The sequence below is a fragment of the Cuculus canorus genome, chromosome 4 (assembly GCF_017976375.1).
Source record: "Cuculus canorus isolate bCucCan1 chromosome 4, bCucCan1.pri, whole genome shotgun sequence".
Taxonomy (NCBI): Eukaryota; Metazoa; Chordata; class Aves; order Cuculiformes; family Cuculidae; genus Cuculus; species Cuculus canorus.
In genome coordinates, this window is record NC_071404.1 from 68,834,992 (window position 1) to 68,857,340 (window position 22,349).

General features: G+C 34.2%; 1 long non-coding RNA gene across 2 annotated transcripts in view; it reads right to left on the reverse strand.

Annotated features, from left to right (window-relative positions):
- Positions 1-5,462: 5,462 nt before the first annotated feature.
- The window catches only part of LOC128852182 (uncharacterized), a 188,262-nt gene continuing 171,375 nt past the window's right edge, over positions 5,463-22,349 (reverse strand). The window contains exons 8-13 of one of the 2 annotated variants that reach the window (XR_008449877.1): positions 17,722-17,852; positions 14,993-15,111; positions 12,461-12,535; positions 9,005-9,162; positions 7,418-7,595; positions 5,463-5,527 (exon numbers count right to left, since the gene is read on the reverse strand). This is a non-coding gene — a long non-coding RNA (uncharacterized LOC128852182). The remainder of the gene's footprint in view (positions 5,528-7,417; positions 7,596-9,004; positions 9,163-12,460; positions 12,536-14,992; positions 15,112-17,721; positions 17,853-22,349) is intronic. The other variant, XR_008449878.1, reaches the window with a different exon arrangement.

The window sequence follows — 22,349 nt, forward strand, 5'->3', positions numbered from 1 at the left end:
AATGGTTTGGATTGGAAGGGGTCCTTAATCCAGTTCCAACCCCCCTGCCACGGGCAGGTAGACCTCCCACCAGACCAGGCTGCCCAAGGCACCATCCAACCTGGCCTTAAACACCTCCAGGGATGGGGCAGCCACAGCTACCCTGGGCAACCTGTGCCAGTGCCTCATCACCCTCATCGTGAAAAAATTCCTTCTTAAGTCTAGTATAAATCCACCCATCTCCAGTTTATACCCATTGCCCGTAGTCCTATCACTAAACGTCCTTGTGAAAATTCCTCCCCCAGCTTTCTTGTAGGCCCCCTTCACGTACTGGAAGGTAGGCACAGGGTCTTCCCGGAGCCTTCTCTTCTTCAGGCTGAACAATCTCAACTCTCTCAGCTTCTCCTCATAGCAGATGTGCTCCAGCCCTCTGATCTTCATGGCCTTCCTCCAGACCCATTCTAATGGTTCCATATCCTTCTTCTGTTGGGGATTCCAGAACTGGATTTCAGATGTGATCTTGAGTTTGTTGCACTGTCAGACATCAGTAAAATAAACCAGTAATTATCCTTTATTTAACAGCAAATTAAAAACTTAAGAATCAATAATTAAGGTAATTTAAGCTATAGTGTCACTGACAGTTCAGCCTTTCAGAATTTTATTCATTTGGAAAATTATTCTGCCTTAATTTGATTGATGTCTCCAGAGAGTTCATATTAGAGAAGGAGGAGTTGCATGTGTAGTACAGTGGAATGGAGTCCAGCAAGCTTCCTTTGGTGATGACAATCTAAAGCATGAGCATCATGCTGGTCAAAAGATACAATTATTCTATTTCTAAAGCCAGGAAACCGTGGAGTACATAATCTATTTTGCTGATGAAGTGCAAAGTCACTTGGTAACAACAAAGGTCAAATAAGGTCATATATTGCAGAGGATTTACAATCAAGGAAGTCTGTCACAGAATGTCTTATGAAGACAAACCCTTATTAAATTAAAGTGAAATATTTACAAATATTTTAAAATACTACTGTGCTGAAATATTTTTTTCTCTTTTTTTTTTGAGGAACTTCTAAACAACTACTAAACTCAGCCTGATATTAAAACTGTGTATATGCCATATCAAACTTCAAGGTGCAAGGAGCAGCTTGCTTACCCATCAGACCTAGCTTCAACTAATCCATTTAACCGTACAGTGAAATCAAGAAGGAGCACTTCCTAAGCCAGTTACAACAACTGATAGATGTTTTAGGAAATAGTCTCTCAGCTCAGTTTCTGTGACTGATTGTTTGTGTTTTATTCTGTCATAGCCACAGAGCAACAGTGTACATATGTAGTTGTACAATGAGAATTCTACTCTAGCTGCTCAGTTTTTTCACTTTCTGAATAATGAAAACACTCGTTAAGATACTTTATATCTGGATTTAAAAAAGAACAATTTTGATACTTGGTTTTTATGGCTTCCTAACACATCATCATCCTTTATGCTGCGGTTTTATGATCATTCTAAGCTGATATAACAGTGGGTGTCTTGCCTTCTCCTCTCCCCTGTCTTCAGGTACATGTGCTCATGCCTGTGCTTTGCCAGCACCAGTTGTTATGTTTCTTCTCCTTAAGCTCAATTAGGAACATGCTCGGACTGAAAATATATATTTTTTCCCCACATATGCATATAAGGCCCATGGGGCACCTCCTCACACCGTTCCACTAGAGAAGGATGAAGAAGCAAGTGGCAGGAGTAGAAGCAGCGGGTAGGAATGCCCTGCTGTATGTCAGCCTGCATTTCAACGATCGTTTCACTGCAGCTCAGGACACCTGAGGTAAAGGTACTATTTCTACTATCTTTAAAATTATCTGCTTTTCACTGACAAAGAAAGAAAATGTTTATAGTGCAAAAAACTCAGAATTTAATTTCGAAGTATAATTAACAAAGCAACTGTTCTGTTTTTCTATCTCGCCACTCAGTAATTACTACTTTAAAAAAAATAATTGTTCCTTAATGTGAGCTCTTGACAGCAAAAGTGTAGGGGAAGTAACACACAGAACTATTAGGTTTACTAATTTTCCCTGGCATAGCATAGAGTGTGGACTTAGGTCATCATGAAGGTGCTCTGCAAAGAAGCCTACACATAAATGAGAACAGATATAACCTGAAAAAACTGTAAGAGCTTATAACACTGTACCAAGAGTGAGATTTATCAGGTATACACTACTTCACAGGTAAACATAATTTATGCCCTAAACCAAAGAGAAAATATAACATTTAGTAAAGCAGGAAAAACAAAAGAAGGAGAAAGATGTGATAATATGAAAGAAAGTCAACAGAATAAAGGAAAGGAAAGAAGTGAAATGTCAAACTGAGAAAGAAGGGGAAAAAAAGAGACAGACTGCAGCTCTGTGAAAAGAAATGGAATGAAAATGGAAAGAAAAAGGAATTTTAAAGGCCTGAAATTGCAGTCAATCCATACATTTCCTTTTTATTTATATTATAAATAATTTATTATTTTATTTATATTATAAACCAATTTTTGATTTCTAGAACAGAAATTTAAATATTACTTAAGCAAAAGATATACTAAGAACTTTTTATATTTTCTGACAGTTTACAGCGCACGTAATACAGCAGCTTTATAGAATTCAGATAAATTTCTTTGACCTATTGCTGAAATCTGAATAAACATATAATTATGGGCTTTAAAATGTGTTTTTTATTTATAGTGGGACATTAGGACTTAATGTGGTAGACTTAAAGAAGCATATTGCAAAATCTTTCAGCTTGCAGACAATTAGGGCTATTGTGGGGTCGCTGTGGGTTAACAATTTGTTCCTGAAATGAATGGGAATATTGTCATTTAACAGGATCAGTAAAGTACACTTTGTTTTTTCATTTTTTTTAACAGTTCTTCTGAACTGCACATTGCATTCACAAAAATCACAATCTTATTGTAAATCTAGCTCTGGAATAATAAAATGAAGAACACGTACACTTACACTATCAGCTGGTAATCTTTGCCCGGAAGTACTGTCTTCATACAGATGACAGCAATCTGGTTGGTAATTGAGGTTTCTCCACGTTTTTTGCCTAGTGGAAACATAGGTGAATTTGGTGAAAGAAAGGAAATTGGAAAGCATCAAATTCCTTTAGGTACAGGTACTAGCAGAAAGCACATTCTGCATCTCCACTTCCAACTAAAGAATCGACTGCATCTAAGTCACTTCAAACAGCCATCGCACAAAGGCAGCTGCTTCCAAGTTATCCATGAGGGTAAGCATATGCACATAACATTCAATACTTTGAGCCATATGTTAATTAGTAGAGATTCGCTATTTTATGAATCATAAAAAATACTGGGTAGTTTGGGAATCTGAGCATAACTATATATTGTGTACAGGTATTATAATTTTGCTGGGTCTTGTTTTTCTATCATCTTACAATCACTTGAAATTGCAAAGAAAAATAGTAAGTAAGAATATAATTGCATTAAAACTGTAAAATTATAATCAAATTTGAATGTTAAAAGCTGCCTGATTGTATACTTTTAAATTTTTGTGACTTCGACATATTTCTAATCTATGATAGCATAACCTATAATTAATATAAAATAAAATATGCAGTTGCTGTGTGATACAATGTAAATGGTATATTTATGGAATTGATTCAAAATCTCAGGTCATTAGGTGGAAAGTGTTCTGCAGACACAAGCTAAATTTGTGTCTGCAGGTATTTCTTTATCACAGAACATTAAAGGTGACTTGCAGGGTACCTGGCAGTATGGTCCAACAGATACATAGCACTAATGCTTACTCGGAAAGGATTATTGCACACTTAAATGTTCATGTAAAGAATTGATATGGAATAACTAATGTGTTGCACTTCCTCTCTTAGTTTGTTGTCACTTCAGAGATAAGCCTCAAGGCTAAGCAGATAAATATATGTTTACTGTTGGTAAATTTCCTACTGAAGGTAGTGTGCCACAAAAATATATGTTAAGCATGAACAAATGATTTACTGAACAGAAATGGACTAGAACAAGAAACTTCAGATTGCTTAAGTGTTTTGCTGAAAGAGGAGCTTTAATAGAAAAGACAGACAAAAATCCAATTGATTTATGAATCGAAGGGCTTTGACAGCCTCAGGGTGTGTTTTACACGACCCATGTAAGATTATGTAGGCTGTCCTTACAGCCTCCTCTTCTAAAGCAAAGCGATTACCCCTGTGAACTTGTTGGCAGTCAGACTTTTTGTATCCAGAGTTGAAGGATGCCAGATGCTGGCATAGGTCTTTTTATTGTTAACAATATATATATATATATAAAATGGACTACAGACTGCCTTGCCAAGAACATGCCAAGTCTCTGTATCATCACTTACTTGTGATTAAAAATGGCAATATTGCTAACATACTGCTGGTTGTTCGGGTAGCGTGGTAGCGTGATTCCCACCATTCCAACTATTGTCTCCTTTGTCTAATAGGGAATTTCTGCTTTGATCTCGATCACAATATTAAGAGACAATATCAGTGTTGTAAAATTAACATAGGTATATATATCTTCAGCATCAGATCTGGCCAATGATACAGATTCAATACAATTTAAGACTAAATGTGATATTCAAAACTTATAGCACAGTTTCATTCTTCTAATACAGAAAGTGAAAACCCATTTGAAATGAACGTATGTTTCCTTAAAAGAGATGGAAAAGAAAACCATTCTGGGTCTGTCTGCATATGCAGGATGGTGCGAATGACAAGAAACAGCTCCTAGGCACTGTTGATGCTCAGTGCCCAGACTCTGTGGGTAACTCTCTCCTGCCTTTCTTTTTTTCTTCTCAATTATGTTTCTTAGGGGTTAAAGAACATTTGTATTGTTAATCACACTGCTTAGAAGAATCCTCAAAATTTGTTCTTAAGCATTTACCACTGTATAAAAACGATTTATCTGTTACTCATCTCCATCAAAGTGTTCAGCACCTGAAAAAGTTCTTCGGCCTTATGCACCACTGCATGTCTGGGCTGGGACTGCCCCCAAAGGCATTGGTTTGCAAAGGACAGCCCATAGAAAACTTTCACAGGAGTCCTAATGAAAGGCGTTCTGATTTTGCAAAGTGCTGAGCCCCATTATATTTAGATGTAAAGATGAAATCTTTGCCAGTATAAAACTGACTTCAGACATCCATAATGGAATTTCAGCTCATAGTAGTAAACAGAAAATGCCAATTAAGCAATGTCAATATTTTTAAACTTATTTGCAATTTTCTGCAATATCTATATTTGCTATGTTTAATAGTAATGCTACCTTTTAAAAGCAAGGCAGTTGCTTATTATTTTGAAAACTTATATTAGCGTAAGCTACTTTGTAGTCATTGTGGGTTTAATTTCTGTGACTTTTTCAGTTTCTTACTCTGATTAGAGCTTTTTCCAAGAAAATGACAAATGAATAATTTAGATTTGCAAAATGCATTTTTTGCTTTGCAAACTTAAAGTTAAATTTACCTGTTTTTTTCCTTTTTATTTGAGAGGCCAGGAGAGGAACTTCACTCTTTCTTCTGGACACTGCAACAGCAAAGAATAGCATTCAATGCCTGTATAATTATTTATTCCGTCATGAACAGTAACCTGACTTCTTTTTCGGAAGGGATGAGAAAAACCTGTTAATGAAGAAAATTTCAGGAGCCGCATATATCTATTTGAAGAACTTTGAACTGCAGGCAAGTTTAAGGCATACTGTGTACCATAAGTATTTTATCTGTGGAGATGAGCGTAGGCTCTTACGCAGAGCTCAGGCTCCTTAATGACTCTGTAAAATAAAAGGTAAGGACTGAAATACAAAGTCAGTTTCAGAAATCCTCCATGTTACCTTATCCTTGAACTGCAATTTTGTGGGAATTTAGCAATAGGTAATCAGCAGAAATATAACATAGACACATGACTGGACAATAATAAAACACAAGGGAGATACCTATTATGCACTAGTACTTCATAATAATGAAACAGGAATTTTAAAAACTCAGTGCTTCCTGAACAATTTACATCATTTGCTATTGGATACTAGCATTTTCACTGTATGGTATATTTAAAAAATGGGGAATGCTGTGAAAAAAATTCCAACTTCTGTCCCAGTTTTTGAAAGGTGATGGTAAATATTTATATGGCAAAATAATCGCAGATGGTTTGCTCAGAATAATAAATAAAAAAACCCAGATTAATTTGGATTATTTTTCATTCTACTTACTTTTGCTTTATACTTGAGAGGTGAAACTTTTCCAAGTAAAAATTTTGTTGCTTACTTTTATTTGGGAATCTTTTAAAGTTGTTATTTCAGAATAGGAAATTCTACCTTTTTTTTACAACATCTATGAAAGGTGTTAGTACAGTATCTGTTTGTCTGTGTATGTAAACAGGAATAACTATCTTGGGAACATAACCATGGCTAAAAGTCATGTTCACCTTTTATTTGATACTTTTAGACTCAAGTGGTTTAGAAGTCATTCAATCAATGCTAGAAGTCAAAGAAGACTGTTCGTTTTATCAACATTAATATATTGTGAGTTTTCTAAGATGGAATGTTGTTTCCCTCAGCTTTTTAATTGAGATTTCATAAAATTGTTGTTTTAGTGTATCTGACAATGGTATTTTAAGTTGTACTATACTGTAACATCAGCTTCAGACATAAAAGCTAAGTGATGACCCTTCCCTTGCTCTTTCCCCTGCTACCTTCAAAAGGTATGAAATCTGAGACTATAAACACCTCCACATACATGTGAAAATAGTAAGAGAACTCTAAGGGATATATATTAGTCAATATGTACCACAAATCAGTTTTAATTTTCTTGTTACATGTTCCATTGATACAAAAGGAACTTTTCGGGTGCACATTGCAAGGCGAGAATAAACCCTCCAGTGCATCCATGTTTGCAAAACAACACAAATGGTTTCAAATATAACCAGAGACGGTTAGAAGTGTGTCTGAAGCATTATGATAGCTGTTTTCAGAGAATTTTACTATACAGTCCACCTGAATGATCTGAACTTAAACATCTTAAAAAATTTGTTGCCGTCTGCAACTTGTCTAACAAAAAAAAGTTGTCTTCATGTGAAAACTTCTCCATAAACCACACTTCTTTAAATTAAAAAGAAAACCAAACAAACATGAAAAATAACATATTTTAAAGGACTGATGAAGGTTCATATTGTACAAGATTATATGAACACAGTCAAGTTACAATAATAATGTATTAAAATAGCATTACTTTTGGTAAATTCCATATATCTCTTTTCAATTTGACACCTGAATATTGTCAATTAAATAATGAAATGGAAGTGTAATATGTCCAGATATTGAAGAATCACAGAATAGTTTAGGTTGGAAAAGACCTTTAAGATCACCAAGTCCAACTGCAAATCACTTGTGACTGGTTGCCAACTGGATTTAACTTCATTTACCACAGGTCTTTGGGTCCGTTCATCCAGCTGGGCTTTTTCCCAGCAAAAAGTACATCCATCCAGGCCATGAGTATCCATTTTTTCCAGGAGTATGCTGTGGGAAATGGTTTCAAAGGCTTTGCTAAAGTCTAGGCAGACAACATCCACAGCCTTTCCCTCATCCAGCAAGCAGGTCTCCCTGTTAAAGAAGGAGATCAGGTTAGTTAAGCAGGACCTGCCTTTCCTTGACTCATGCTGACTGGGCCTGATCACCAGTTATCCTGTAAGTGCTGTGTGATGTCACTCAAGATGATATGCTACATAGCCTTCATCAGCTCCAACATGAGGCTGACATGCCTGTAGTTCCCCAGATTTTCTTTCTGACCCTTCTTGTAGATGGGCCTCGTATTTGCTGACCTTTGGTCAACTGGAACTTCCCCAGTTAGCCAAGAGCACTGATAAATGATGGAAAATGGCTTAGAAAGAACTTCTGCTAGTTTCTTCAGTACTCTGCAGCAAGAGCCTACTTCTACTACTGCTACTCTGTAGAAGCAGTAAGAGTTCAGATGGACCAGTGTTAATTTATGTTACCAGCGTCTCGGAACCATTAAGGACTAGATAAGTGAATTACAAGTGCAAGCTGCAAGATTAGATTTAGTATGGATAGATGGGCTAAAAAAGTATGGAGAGTTGAGTCCACGTCTTGAGTGCTGCACTTTAGTTGAAAGTAGATTTCTGGAAATATAGTGTTGTACATTGAGCTTTGATGCACTCTCAAAATCAACCACTTTAACTACTTAAGGAACCCTAATCATTACTAAAACCCAGTTCTTCAACTATGTGTTGCCAATTCATCTATTTCAAAGAAAGAATTAAAAAATATCTGCAATGGTATGCTAAGAAAAAACATGTATTCAAATGAAAAATAGCTTAGTTAGAAAAAATGTAAATGCTCAGCCTGGATGAGCATTTTCTTAAATAGTCATTATCTCAAAATTAGAATGAAGGCTGAAAACTAAAATAGCTTATTAATGGACTGAGACTTCCTAAACTTTTCCATAATGAGAGTCAGGTACGTAGAATCTTTTGAAAAACCTCACTAAGTACCTATCTGCATCCTTAGGCACTTAAATGCCTTTAAAAACTTGTTCCCTATTATATTATTGTCAATTAATTTCAATTAGGGTGCTAGCATTGGAAAATATTCTAATGTCTTCACAGATATAAGAACAGCAGTCATAAAACAAGACTATTTCAAAGGCACTTAAAGATACACAGGAATTTAAATTTTAGTAGGTTGCAAAGTTTATATTTCTCCTCTACACAGTTTTTTAAGTTAGGAGGTTCCAGTTTCACAAAAGGGAAAGTTGAGAATATGTCTACAACGGCTGTTAAGGGTTTTTTTTTGAAGTATAAAAGGATATGAAGCAAAGGACAGAATTAAAACAAGGGAGCCTGGTGGTATTCTCCAGACACGCGTTATACATGGTATTTGTTAATGTGTTAGGTGGGAACAAGCATTGAGGGGATGGGAAGCAAAACATGGTTCCTCTTCCTTATAATGGCATAGCACTATCTATGTGCCAGGATGGGACATAATAGAGTTACCTGGGCTCAGCCAGATTTTGGAGCTCCATGGATCCTAATGCAGGAGAACAACTTCTTTCCAAGAATACTGCAAAACTTACAAGCAGGAATAGGTTCCTCTTCTGTACTTAATGAGGAAAATTCACTGTATTTCCATTTCTTTTCTTTTTCCATCTTTCCTGAAAAACAAAATCACAGTTCTTAACTCCTATCTAACTTTTCATGCTTAAGCATTTTATACTTGTAAACAAAACGACTGAAAGCTGTCAATTGGAAATGTCTCCTCTGCTGTCAATGGTTCATGAATAATTGACACAGAGATTACCTAGGGAAAGCTGCAATTATCCTGACTTATTAACATATGAACTAAGCCTGGTTTTGTTGTGTAGTTGTAAGATTTTCATTTAACTCCTTGATGTAGGAGGTAAAAAAATCCCAGCAGGATGTTGCTATAAAAAGAATAAATCTCAATGAATAAACAAAACCTCAGAACTATGAATATGTATCAGAATTTCAAGTAGTGTTTCATTTCATCTTGTGTATACTTTTTGCTACAGTATTATTTTATAGGGAATAGTGCTGTGATAAATGTATTTGCTAGCCTAAGGTTAGAGAATAGCTCTTCTTTGGAAACATATAGTCATATGAAACAGAGGTATTAATGGGAAGACTTTTTTACCTGTGTTAGTATTTTCATACATAACATAAACGTAGGTGCAGAAATAATTGGTGATCAATCAGAGCACAAATAGAAAAAAACTCAAGCAAGAAAATTCTCCAGGCTGACATCAACAGATGGAAAATTATTTCACAATTTTAGTTTGACCTAGTTGATAACTTAGGAGAAGATGACCTCAGATCTCCAATACCATTAAGACTTTTTTTTTTTCTGTTTTTCTGCTACTTCAGAGACAATATGTGTTAAAAGCTTTTTCTCAATGTGTATGATATGGCAGACTCAAAATTTTTAGCTCTTGTGCAAAGTTGCAGGGTAGCCTTGAGTCTTAGGTTACAGACTGAGTTAAAAGTTCTTTTTCTTGAAAGAAAGCCCTCTGAATGGTACGTTGAAACCATAAAGCTATTTCCCACACGTAATTACCATTTTGGACACCCATCACCGCTGGCTCCGTTGCCTTTAGAAGCATACCATGAATTGGAGGCCATCATATCAATCCATAGAGCTGAATTATAGAGCCCTCTTTGACAGCCACACATAAAGTCATTGTTCAGAAAGGATAACCAAGCTATTACCTCCCAAATCTAATACACTTCATTTAAATGTAAGTCATTTCTTTAGACACACGTTCACTGAACTCCAACCCCTGACAAATCTTGTAACATTTCATTTCTTGTTCACAGTTCCAAAATCATTGAGTTGAGGTCTTTGGTGACTTTACTCATAACCTGAAAACAGGTAAATTTCCAATTTTAGTCTTTTCTTTTTTCTTCTTTTTGTAAAATAGTGCAAGAGAAGATGATAACTTTGAAGATCTTGCCTGTTTGGCTCTTGTAGCACAGTTGTCAAAAGCAATTATTTAGACACTAGGTTTCTCACACTGTTAACACTGTCTATTATCCTCCCAATTTTTCCATCCTTTAATTTTATATATTTGTTCTGAGGGACAATATCTTGGAAAAAGAGAGGTATTTCCTTCCTATTTTCATAGGTCATTTGTTTTATATGGCCTTTATATAGTCTTCATTCCTTCTTAGTGTTTCAAATATAACACTACTCATCCCAATGTAGACACAAAAAGTAAAACAAACAAAAAATCCCCACACGTCTAAATTAAACAAATTGGGGTAAGTATGAAGAAACAGAAGGCAGTTCCATAAGTTTCCTCACCGACTTTATAAGCACAGTATCAGTTTGAAACTTATATCAAATAACTGCCAAAGAAATACCAATGAAAATGACAGATACCTATATCTCTAACAATTCTTATTGATCTCCAATAATTTTACTTTTTTATCCAAAGCTTCTTTTGTCTTTGAGTGCTGATGTGGAATTTTTACTTCTTGTTGTACATATGATCCCTCTAATGCCACATACAATGGTCTGTTCACCGTTTTTTCAAAATACAGTGTGTACCTGTTAACAGCTGACTGCTGCTCAGATTTCCTTCTTAGATGGGTTTAGCATTAAACAATGTAATAAATAATCCTACAATCTTACAGGTGTATATACTGTATTGCATTTAGCACCCACAATCCTCAAGAAGCAGGGCAAGCCTATTTAGAAAAATCTTAATTTTTACATTTACACCCACTGCCACACAATTCTGCAGTGATCGCTAGAAAAAATTGTCAAATGATAATCACTTTATACAGCTAAATACAATTATGAATAATTTTCCCCATAATCTACAGAATTAAATCAATTTTATATGAATATAAGCAAAAATAACGTGTTATGAATATAAGCAGAAATAACATGTGTTATGAATATAAGGAAAAATAAAATGTCATCAAAGCCATTTCTGTGTATAAGCTCTCATCATTCTGCTTGTACTCAGAAATGTCTCAGCAAACATTTCCCAGAAATATCTAAGTTTAGCTTTTATTGGGATTGATTATTGTGTACAGAAATTCATAGGCAGCAAGACAGGGATGGTGTTTTAAGTATGTGCATACATGCATCATACATATATGCATATGCAATCTGCAATGAGCCTAGACGTACACCTACAAAACCAGTCTCTGTGTGCATGTTTGAGCACGGTCGTTGTTTTAACCAACCTGAGGGTGGCTTTCAAGCCTCTGAAATTTAAATGCCTCTCTCTGTGGAGACTTAGAACAAGATCAGAAGTCTTAACCGAAGATTAAAGTGGAGCACAAGCCTTGCACACAGAAACATCACTTATTCATGAGCACTTACATATGTAATACTGTAAGTTAGCAGAGTGAATATGTTTCACCACACAGGCCATAAGTAAGTAGCTCTTCATTTCTCTTATTTCCTAAGAGCCGGACAGTGGTTGTTCCTCTTTAAAGATGTGATTCACATAAAGCCCAGTTGTCCTCTCCAACTAGCAAAACCTTTTACATAGTAATGTTCCTCATTTTAAAATACTATTTTTTTAACGTTAAAGCATCGATTTACACAAACAGCAGTCACTGACTATTATTTAACAGAAGTCCACATTAAAGAAAAAGGAACAGAAAGCAGAACATAAAGGTTCCACTTTGAGGCTGTAGTAAAGCTGACAGTCTAGTAGAAAAGACTAATCTGTACATAAGAGATTCAAGGTTGCCAGCAATTAATTCTAACAGCAAACTGTGCATATTAAGGGTTCTTGGTCAAATCCTAAGAGTCTCACAAAAATTTAACTTAATCTTTGCCTTCCAGCGAGAGCTTGCCAGGGTCTAGACCATCAGCATATGTGGGAATACAAAATCCCCTTGCACTATTTTTTATAGCTTATGAAGCAAGTACTAGATAGTTATGAAAAAAAAAGAGAAAAATAAAAACCCTACCCTTCACATTTTGTTCCATCATGGAAGGAGAACCTACTGTTCTTGTCACACGATTTCTTTCAGCTGGTTTATCTCCTTTTTTAAAAAAAAAACAAAAAACACTCTTAGATATTAGTAAACTCAACATCACTTTAAATTTGTCATGCCAGCACATTTACATCTATGTTCCTGTCACTTTTAAATCCTAGCTTTCAATCAGAAATACTTACAGTTACTTTCCAGCAGCATAATTTTAGGCACTGGGTAAAGAGCCTAATTCTACACCAAACTGACAATACAAAACATTTCTCAGAGAGTTATCATTTTCACCTGGCTTCCACAGCAACCATAAAAATTCAGACATCTTGTGTTCAAGGGACATCTTATGAAGGCATATTACTTTGAGTGATGGCTCATTATATTTTAGTTTTAACTTGTAAGTAAAATACTTAAGGTTGCATGATTATCCAACAATGGAAACAAAAAGGAAAGCAGTGGTCTCAAGTGAAGCCATAGATGCTACTGATCATCTATTTCTCCTTGAGCATAATCAAGACAGTATACATTTCATTCAAAGCAATATTATAATTCCTTATTTTAGAAGACACATGGAATATACAATTAGATGAGAAATTAATACACAAATTATTAAGAAATGGGCAGGCACATTAGTCAAATTTGGAGGATATACAGAATCTGTATAAAAAAAAAGCTGAAAACCATTCTTAATAACTGCACTTAGATACTAAATTTGGGGTTGTTGCTATTTGATTTTTTTGTTTTGCTGTTTCTGAGGGTTTATTTTTGTGTTTTCATGAAATGTCTTTCTGTATGATGCATCAATTGACTGTAAATTTTGGAGTGGCTGTACTGTTAGGAACAGCAAGTCTTAAGTGAAAGAACATGTGAGACTGCCCTTTTTACTGGACCTAACAGCCTTGATTTATTCAATCTTACTTTTTCTTTTAGCTATTTCCTCTTTTGAACTATTCTATAGGCTCTGTTCAGCTAACCAATATCATTCCAGTTCTCCAGAGAGGGCACAGTAAAATCACAGGTGCTGAACAGGATCCACCACACTCTGGGCTGAGAGGGACGTTTGGAGATCTCCGGTCTCACCTTCAGCTCAAAGCACTGTACCAAGACTGGATGACAGAGGGTTGTGTCACTCAGGTCCTAAAAATTTCGGAGCATTCTAGGATGAAGCTGATGAGCCTCAGTGACTTTGACAGCACCTAATTTAAATTTTCTGTAACTTGTTTCTTTGTAATTACAGGCTTGAGACCTTTTTTCTTATAATCAATAGTAACCGAGCTAACTAGATAAGGTTTTTGTGAGAACTGAAAATTAAATAATCAGCTTTTATTGGCATTGTTTCATGGCAATTTTCTCAAGTATGGGACCAATATTTTCTTTCATTTTCTTGTATTAACAATATACAACTTGTTTTCAGTCTTGGTATCTCTTGTGAATTGCACTTCATGTATGCCTTTATTTCCCTTATTGAAACTTATGTTGTAAACTTGATATTTTTTCTGTGTCCTTTCTTCTAAATGTAAGCTAATAAACCAAAATTCATTTATTATTTTCTGTATAGTTCATGTTTTCCAGATCTGTAGTCCAGATATGCAGAACTGTGGATAAACGTATTTTTCAGATAAGCATATAAAGAAAAATCTATGAGGAATGTTTGATATATAGAAAAACAATAAAAATCAGTTTGCTCTTTCTTGCTTTTGAACTGACTGCAAATTGTGATACACTTTAATGTGTTACAATCTAATTTATTTTCTTTTTAACTTATAATCACGTTCCAGGGTTAGTTTTTCATAGGACATATTTGAAAAAGAGAATAATTCATGACTCCAATTTCCCTTTATCTTGTTACACTGATAGTGCAGAGATGGGGCTGCTGAAGCATTACAAAGTCATTTTATGTTATGTTGTTAGTGTTGTTTTATTATTAAATGATTTCTTCTTTTGGGATTTTTTTTCCCTTAAACATGATACATTAAAGGATAGCTTTATAGAAATATGTCACCAGAGCCATAATACAGAATTCTGTGTGAATGGATGAAAACAAGGTTTAAATACACAGAAGAGACTCAATCTGAAGCTTAACAATAAAGAATTTTTTTTTTTAAAAAAGAATCTTAATGATATTGGAGATCTGAGGTCATCTTCTCCTAAGCTATAGGAGATAGGTCAAATAAAACCTCCCAAATAACAGCAAACTTCAATATTTTAGAAATATTTAGAACATAAATTATACAGGGTTTTGCAATACAGGTAAAATATATATATATATATATAATTGAGGCAAATTTAGCCTGTGGGTTGCAAAAGAAACATTTGTCCAAATAGTTTTTCATTTCTCTCCTTACTGTTAATTAAAGGACCTTTCAATTCTGAAACAGTAAGCAAGCCACTTCTCATCAGGCCGAAACAACAGATGGAGAACTACGTTAGTGTTATTAATAAAGAAGATAGGATTTGGACAGAGACAGTGAAGCGGGCATAACCAGCAATGGTGGGAAATAAAAGTATTACTACCTGTCATTGAAATCCAGACAGCTCAGGAATTCTGAGAGAAGGAAAGATCAGATGTTCCACCAGACTCAGCGGTCAGATTCAATCCCTAAGCCTTGCAGTTCTTCTTCCCTTTTTAAGTACTGAAAATACAAATCAAGAAGTTGCAAGAAATTGGTAAGTTTCAGTGTTCTGAATTCAAAGACTTTTTTTTTAAAGCGTGTGTGGACATCCTGAGATCTTTACCAAAATATATTGCAAAAATAAGTAGCAAATTATCTATTTGAGGATAAATAATTATTTTTCCATCAGAACTTTTTTTTCAAGTTTGTCTTTTCCAGCACTTCTGTATGCAGATTAGGGTATAACACATTTTGAACTGCACAGTGGTTAGTTAGACAAGAGACACAGGATTATTTCAGTTCCTTTGAGACGAATCTGTTTTCTTAAGGGCCCTTTTGCTGTATGTAAGTATGTGTGATTATAAAAAAAAGGAACTACAAAAATATGAATAACTGGTATTTTATAACTTCCAGCAGAGACCTTGTGCTTCTGAACACTTCATTGTTTCTGAAAACATGGAGTTGATAATAAGCCAATTTTATGTCTGAAATCAAAAGGGTAAATAAACAACGTGTATAGAAGACCATGTGCAACAGCCTGATACTGCAAATGTCTAATCACACGATTTGAGCAGGAGGTTAGGAATGTAAATAGTTACATTAAGAACCCCTGCTGAACCTGGAGCACAGCTAACTTTATATACTTGAATCATATTTAAATCAACAGGAATTCAATACAGTATTATGTAAACTCATGTTTAAAGGAATAAAGCTGAGATTATTCTTCTCGATTATGTGTATACGTTATTTTATATACTTTTGTTTCCATATGATTTAAATAAACTGTTTAGTTTTCTTTCTGGTTTCCTGAACTGAATAAATGTTTGGTTTATTGGTATGTTGTGAATAATGAGGTCTGCTAGAACATTCTCATCACTCATAAAATATCAGTGAGCTCCGTGTGTATTCAGTACAACAGAAATCATTTAAACTCTGAATTGTTAAATTAAAGAAATTTGATCTGATTGATATTTGTAAGTGATGAGATCTCTCAGTAGTATCACTCACCTGTAATAAGTAAAAGTATTCTATTTAGAATAGCAGACTATTATTTTTATAGTAATATAAATATACATTATTTTATGAATTCACTTAAAAATATGTGGTCATAATATATAAAAATACTTTCCATATCTAAAAACAGATATTGATTAAAATATTTTTATTGTTCATATGTTTTGATTGAATACAAAATTACTACAGCTTAAGTAATGGTGTGCAAGGTGTTCTCCATTCTGGATCCTGAACAGTAAACAAAGGCTTTGGATAAATTCAGGCTTCAAAGCCTGAAGTCAGCTTCATTTAGGCCAGTATAACCTCTAGTGATATTTTTGGTAGTTAACATCTTGTAACTAAGAAACAGCCAAATTATGATACGTATATAAAAGGAAAAGCATTGTCAGAGCTACTATAACTTTAAGAGAGTAGAGCTGCTGCAGGTCTCTAGTTTGAAGAGTCCAACAGACAGAATTACTGATATCAAGAGGATGCCTCTTCAAACCATCATTAAAAATGAAGAACAGTCTGACCTGTTTGTCAATGGTAAGTGTTGGTTATCTCATATATTAATATATGTGTGTGCACGTGTGTGTGTCTGTGTGTTTACCCTCAACTTTTCTCTCTTGCTTCCTGTACAAAACTTTGACGTGACAAGCCAGCCTGTTTATCAAACACTTTGTCTCTGGGCAAATAAAACAAAAAAGACAATTAGATGGCACAGTCATAGCAATGCATATTAAATTCTATTTTAACTTACAGCTTTCAAGTTTTACACTTGAAAAAAATGCGAATGTATATTCTTATACTGAAAGGCGCAGTGGGTAGTTGGATTGTGACTACCAATTATATTCTATATGTGAGGTTTTTTTTTCCACCAAATATTTCTTTAACATTTTATAAAACTTCTATAAGATTTAGTTTGGGCAAATTTACAGTTGCCAAAAGTTATCTCTTTTTGCCAAAATCATCCTTTTAGGCAACCAAAATATAATTGTGTTTTCTTAGTCACTTGGAAGCTTTTAAAATTTTATACTGAAACTTATGCTACAGAAACCTATCAAGAAATAATACTGAATGTGACATAATGCTTTTCCAAGGAAGAAAATATACACATGTAATGAAAGCTTTAGATTACATTTACTTTTATGATGACATAGATAAATGAGAGATGTCATTTTAGATTATTCCAAAATGTTTATGATTTAATGCACCAGAATGCTACTACTGATCATGGAAGTTATCGTAGGTATCAAGCATACAATCTAAAACACCAACAGCATTATAACAGCGAATATATCTACATTTGCTCTTAAACATAAATCATGGATAACTTCTCTAACATTTAACAAAGGCAGTATCTCTATGACCTACTAATCTTTCCTATACCTGATAATGCAGAATTAAAAGAGGAAATGCTATTGTGTCTTAAATTATCAAGGCTACTACATCAAAGACTTTTTTTTTACAGCCTTTAGGTAGACAGTAACAGTAGATCTATATGTTATAGCTATTGATTTTAAACACCACATATCATCAGTTGGGGAGGTGCTACCCATGGGTGATCTATAGTGCTACAAGCCTAAGAACAGTTGCAGCCATGATCTGTTTCTTATTTCATGCAATGGTACTTACTCTCAAGCACTGCCACCTTTTCCGTTGCAGAACAGCTTTAATTGGGATCTGACAGGTTTAATGTTGCACTGATGAAGTTCAGAAATGTTAGAAACAACTGCACTTATAGCTGATATCATTGCATTGTCCACCTGTAACTTCAAATATCATAACCATTTAGAGCCAAAAAGATACTGTCATCCACATCGATTTTATCTTGCCCTTTTAAATAAAATTTAGGACAGACTAAGAGAAAAAGCTATTAATTCTTGTCCATAAGTATTCCTGAGTTTTAACAAAACTATTTAACTGTATTAAGGAGGCTCAAATCTATTAAAAACTTGTTAGCCATCAGAATTAAGTAAGTAATGTGCGGGAAGAACTTATTTAATGAAGTAAATCAGCCCAAAAGACTGTTACAGACTCTTGCCTGAAAAGTTGTCTGTAAACATTAAAAACAGTAAAATGCCATTGTGCAAACAGTAAGCAAGAAGAATCTCAAAAGAAAATTCACATAATGGAAAAACTTTGCAAATGTGTTTGTCAGCCTTGTTTACAATACTACCACTTATCACTGCTTTCAGTAGTGAGTCATAAAATCAAGTGCAGCAAAAAGCAGATATGAAAAAAAATTATAGTTTTCAGACCAATCTAATACACAAACTTAGTTATCCAATTCAATAATGAACTACAAATTGCTATTTCTCAAAAGTCAGTTAATTTTAGAACTCCAAGTCAGATTACCAGTGTTATTTTTCACCTGGTCTTGTTTTTCTAAAATTATGGTTAATCTTAGAGAGGTTATTTTTTTCTTTTTTTGACTCAGAATATTGAGGTTTTGAAGCAAGGAAGACCTATATGATACAGAATCTTGCCAACTTCCTATTAACAATAACAATGTTAAGAGTATTGGACTGTAATATAATGATAAGATTAAACTGTGAAACAGGTTTGATTATAAAAGGCGTGGTCTGAAAAAATGCAATCCTGATGTAAAGTTATATATAATGACTGAAGAGGAATAATAAATCAACTTATGCACATACTAAAAGTTAAATATTCAATTATATATCAGAAGTCATTCTTATCAGTGAAACACACTTGCTCTACCAAAATAAAAGCATAAATGGAAATGAAAAAGTTATAGCTGTGTCCTTCAACATTTTCTAAAGTGTCTGTTGATTTTTCTTAGGAAGAACACTTGAGATTATCTTATTTCAGGTGGAAGGAAAAAAAACCCAACTGTCCAGTCATTCTCCTCTTAAATGAGATACACTGTACTTGTAAACTTCTCCAGTGCACATCATATTTCAGGATAAGTAATCAAACTAGGTTTATATGAACATTTGCTTATTAATTTTGCGTATGGGAAAAATGCAGCACACAGCTTGTCTATACACACACTCATACAAATACTTTTTGGTTTGATTATGCAGCCAGTTTTGAGTCTGTGAACCTCATGCTTCTGATAAAAAGTACTTTCAGGTGTCATGATTGGTTTATTCAGGCTTTTAGAGAGATGTTGCTACCTCCTAATTCAGTTTCCAATACAAACACAACATATTGGCCTCTACAGAATGATCAAATACAGTGGCTGTTTGAATTAGATAAAATCAAAACATTAAATTTGCTGAACGGTACAAATATTTGACTGACAATTCATTTGCTCATCTCTGATTAAGAATAAGTTTGGTGAAACCCTTCTCAAACCTAGAACAAACTCTAGGACTTAATCCCATTAATCCTCCAAAGCTTAAAAACCTTAAAAACATCAAGTTAGTTTTGTAGCATGTCCTGTTGGTCATGCAGGTCAACAGATTCAGGTCCTGGAAAACAAAGTGGTAGGTTAGTGGGTCAGATTGAAAAATGAAATGCATTTTTTTAGGTCCTAGAATCTTGTCAGGTAATATTAGGACATACATTCAAATTAAGAGGTGTGGATCTAAACATTTTGTTTCCCTCCTCAAGATTTAAATAATGTAAGATGTTCAAAAACTTGTAAAGAGATCTGGCTCTTTAAGGAATTTGAAACAGCCAAGGATCATTATGGCTCAGAGGAATCACTGGTAAACTTATTTGATAACTCCTATGCTAACACCATCCTCCCTCATATGACTATTCATTTACCTGGTTATTAACAAATCCTTCCCACCTGTACTTATTAATTCTCCTGTTACATTAAGGATGTCTCCCAGTTTTCTTCTGAAGACAGTTCTTATTTGTTATTTGGCACCTAAGAACATCGCAGAAGACACAGTTTTAGATCAGCATCACTAGATTTTCTTATCTAGTTGAAAATACAGTCTTTGCAAAAAGTTCATGGAAGGAAATGTTAAGTTAGTAGCTAGAATTCAAAAGATCAGTTTGAAAGTGGAATAAAGAACAAAAATAAAGCAAGATTAAATTGGCTGTAACAAACCAAATAAATATGTGAGGAAGGTAAAGATTTAGGCTAAGTATTATATGCACTGCTTAACCTCCATAATTTTAAGGATTTCAGAAAAATATTTTTGTTTCCACTCTAATTCTATTTAAGGTGCAGTACTGGTGGTTTTAATTTAGATAATGTGCATACCTTTATATTTAAAATTAATTTACTCAAAGATTTTCTAGATCACCAGAGAAAATGATTATATTACATACTGATATCTTTATAGATGTTTAAGTAGCATTTGACATTTATTTCCCATTTTGTTTTCCTCATCTAATGAGGAATTCTTTAGTGGATTTCCCTCTAAACTGTAGTTCACAATATGTTACTCTTCATATTGTTTCAAATTTTCTCTTCTTTCACGTACAATAATCTAGATATCACTGCAGCTGTCTTTCGCCATGGACAATTTGCACTGTTTTAGCTCAACAACAGTTTCTATGCAATATTATATTGGTCTGTAACTATTAATTACTAAGAAAATAAGCAGAAATAAAGTAAGGTTTAATGTTATTTTTTAGGAGGCAGAACAGGACACTTACAACATTACTTCAGTAATTGGCCTCAATCATACCACGTCCTGAAATATTCTCCATTTCACCCGCATAGATAAAGGAACACCGACAGCTACTATTTGGGTTTTTTTTTTAATAAGACCACTAAAGTTTCAGCAGAATTTGATTTTGGAAGAAAGCTCTTCATAAACACTTACCTGTATAACTTCATGGTTAACTGGAAATATATTAATACAGCTTCTTTACAGGTTATTGTTACACGGCTTGCAAAAGTCTAAATCTATTTTAAATGTCAACATAAATGCTAAGAATACCTTCAGGCTATGAAAACCTCCACTGAATCTGGGCTCATTTCATTACACTTCCTTTCATTTCACCAGACTTCACTCAAAGCAACTAAAAGTATAAATTTAACATTCACATGTTAAAAGTATCTTTATATTATCAACTGTCATCTGAATTCCGTATTATGTTCCAATAAATTTCCTTCTTTTAAAAATCTTTGATCTATTCCATTTACTTGCGAAACTGTTATTGCATTTCAGCAAAACAAGTCAATTATACACCATCTTTCCAGCCAGATTGTTGTAATATGCATTTACTGTACCATAATTAAATATATTCTTTCTTCCTTATTGAACCTCAATATTTTTGCTGCACCCATTTGGCAATTGTGTTAATATGCTTCTTAACAGCACCTCATGGTAACAGTTTTACTCCAGATCCTTGAAGCAGAAGCATGTAAAACATAGCAGTTTTGATGCATATGAATGCTAATAGAGTTATTTCCACCATGTGTATATGCTAGAAATAAGACTCAATCATCTGGCCAGAGCATTTTAAATTTGGCAATTTTTCTGCTCAATTGATAGCAGCAGATTGTTAAACATTCATGGGTCAGGACTTTTTATTAGGAGACCCCGGTCTCATGTTCTCGCTTGAAACAATTCATCATTGCCCTTTCCATCTGAAGAAGTTTTAAGCTTTGACAGTTAATTTACTGTATAAAGTTTGATTTGATAGACTCTGAACCTTCTGCTCACAAGTTAGTTAACATTTCGTCTTCCCTACTCTTTCTTTTCAAGCTTCAAAATTATGGTTGATTTTCCTCTAATGAATAATTAATAAAGTAAACTGTTCTGCTGGATGAAGTAGAAAGGAAACAGAACAGCAAAATAGCCTTTGTCCCTTTATAGTTGGGGTAGGAAAGTGTGATTGTGAAAGAAGAATATGAATATACGCATAAATGTTCAACTCTTTCACAGTCAAGGAGTGGATATCTGGAGACATCCAGTAAAATTTAGCTGCAGGGCAAACTGGCTTACATTCCACTCAATACTGTAAAATTAGTGTACGTTGAACCCAGTGCTATACATTCTACCATATTCTTATTAGCTATATTTAAACAAACAAAATGCCCAGGTTTCGGTACAGATAAACATTCAAAAACTGAATTAGAAGGGTTTACCTAAGGAAATCCCAAACCCAAATAATTAACCTGGTGGAATACATTATTTCTTCACTAACTTCTAAAATCTTTCTTTAATCTTCTGGGTTCTTACATAAATTGAATTGTTATATTAAGTGTTCGCCACAAAAACTATAAAACAAAATAAAATATAAATGCTGAAACAGAACATTTGCACTGCATATAAGGAACTAAACATCCTGCTTCTATACTGAATTATTTTACACCAGTTGCT